We start from the raw sequence: 2,500 nt of genomic DNA, 5'->3' as shown, positions 1-2,500 counted from the left end.
TAAGCAATTTGGATCATGTCAAGATCAGCGAACTCAACGTTTTTCAAGGCATATACCCCTTTAATATATATAATATATATATATATATATATATATATATATGTGTGTGTGTATATATATATATATATATATATATATATACATATATATATATATATATATATATATATATATATATGTATGTATGTATGTACGTAAATCAAAGCGGTATTATATTGTCTTTAAAAATCGTGGGTTAGCTAATCTTGACAATCATGATCCAACATCTAATGAGGTTACACATTTTTATAATGCCTCTTATAGAATATGTGTTTTGACGCATTCATAATTCCTGTAAGCAGCTTAAATGCGTGTACAGAGATGTTAGCCGCTCCGGTGTACGAATAAAAACTGGGCCCTCAGACGCTTCATCACCTCTTTCATTATCACGATGACTATTTTTTTTCTTTTTTCTCTCTTTTATAGGAGATCTAATTTCTGCTCTTTATGCGGGTGCAAGAATATCCTTTTTAAACTTTTCACAACTCCAACTGTATCGATTAGAGTAATAACATTACCTTCTTCTCTGGTGTCGATTTTTCGTGAATGTGATAAGATTTCAATGGCGTTTTGCAGCATAAACACAACAAATATCAGACGGTCGAATACTGCCTTCAAAACCACCACCATCATTTGACATGGAGGTATCATTACATATTGAAACGATTTTTTTCACTCACTGCAATGTGCATATTGGTCTCTCAGAGAAACGAGGCTTAAACGATGAACAGCGCTAACAGTAATCTTTTGTATACAATTATCTTTCAGTTTGCATTTGCCCTGCTTAACAGTTTTCTGTAGCTCAGCTTATTATGCAATGCAATAAGGAATTCAGAAATCTCTTATTATCCTTTTATTAACGGCAGCCTTTGTATCCCTATCATATAGAGGAAAATATTGAAATCTTAATGAAATAGATAACATTTTAAATTTGAAAAATTATAAGCATTATAGGATTGACTGTAGCAAGTCTAAGAATTACCGGCCATGAATGAATTATTTTTGCCTTACAGATTATCAGAAGGTAATAAACTGAAGCCCGGAAAGCTTTCATTGGGGCATTAATATGAAGACAATCATTACTTTATGTAAAATTTTCGAATAACATTAGATGTATTGCCAGTTGAATATAAACTTAATCTTAAAAAAAGATGAGGGTTTTCATATATATATATATATATATATATATATATATATATATATATATACATATATATATATATTATACTATAAATATATACATATATATTAAACATATAAATATATATATATATATATATATATATTTCACACCTGAAGAGGTGTGAAAAATACACGAAAGCGCTCGGTTCAACTCCCTTTCATTCCTTCCTCCAGCTTTACGACTACATGAGATATCGTATGTTTTAGCGATAGTTCGTCAATATATATATATATATATATATATATATATTATATATATATATATATATATATATATAGATAGATATATAAATGTATGTATTATACATATATAAAATATATATATATATATATATATGATTACATACATATATATATATATATATATATATATATATATATATACATACATACATATATATATATATATATATATATATATATATACTATATATATATATATATATAATTATTATGTGTGTGTGTGTGCATGTATATGTATACCTGCGCACGCACTTGTAAATATCGGAGCGTCGGACCTTGATATTTCGACAATATTTCTTCCTTTTTTTATTTCAGCTTTCCGAAAATATTCTACTAAACTCGGGATCAATTCAAGATGACGGTGGCCAGCGCTGATTGCTTCCCTGAAAACGGAGCCAAAGAAAAGTGGAGCCATTTTATTCTCAGGTCAATCAAAACATACATTGCTCTCAATATCAGTATCAGAAAAAAATCGAGAAAAAAAAGCACACTATTTTTTCTTTATTATTATTATTTAGGTTTTTTTCGGCCATGACTTATTTTGTTTATTTTACGATAATATGAATAGCAGGGACAAAGGGAGGTTGGCATTTTGAATAAAATATAAAAATCTTTGACTTATGATAGGCGATACACAAATGCAATGAAAATAGGAAATAAATTATATTTACAAAAAGCGCAGCCCAGGATGCGAATTCAATTGTGAAAGAACAATCAGAAAATGATGCACATCTATTTACGCAATACTATATCAGTATTTCGAGAGAGAGAGAGAAAAAAAAACCTATAGCAATGAATTAGGGAAATAGTTACACGAAAAGCTTCTCTATTAAAAAAGATTATTCTTATTTTCTGTATTTCTATCAACGTTTCGCTAAGGGTTAATTATGAATGAACAGTTTTCTTGTATTTTTTCTCATATTCTTTCCGTGAATTTTTCAACATATTCCAACAAATTACTGAATACTGACTGACGTAATGGAATGCCTCTTACCAAGAAAGCATTATTATATGATTACAAAAAAGGAAATTCCAT

The sequence above is a fragment of the Macrobrachium nipponense genome, chromosome 22 (assembly GCF_015104395.2).
Source record: "Macrobrachium nipponense isolate FS-2020 chromosome 22, ASM1510439v2, whole genome shotgun sequence".
Classification (NCBI taxonomy): Eukaryota; Metazoa; Arthropoda; class Malacostraca; order Decapoda; family Palaemonidae; genus Macrobrachium; species Macrobrachium nipponense.
The sequence above is the reverse complement of the archived record's forward strand: the minus strand, read 5'-3'. Positions refer to the sequence as shown.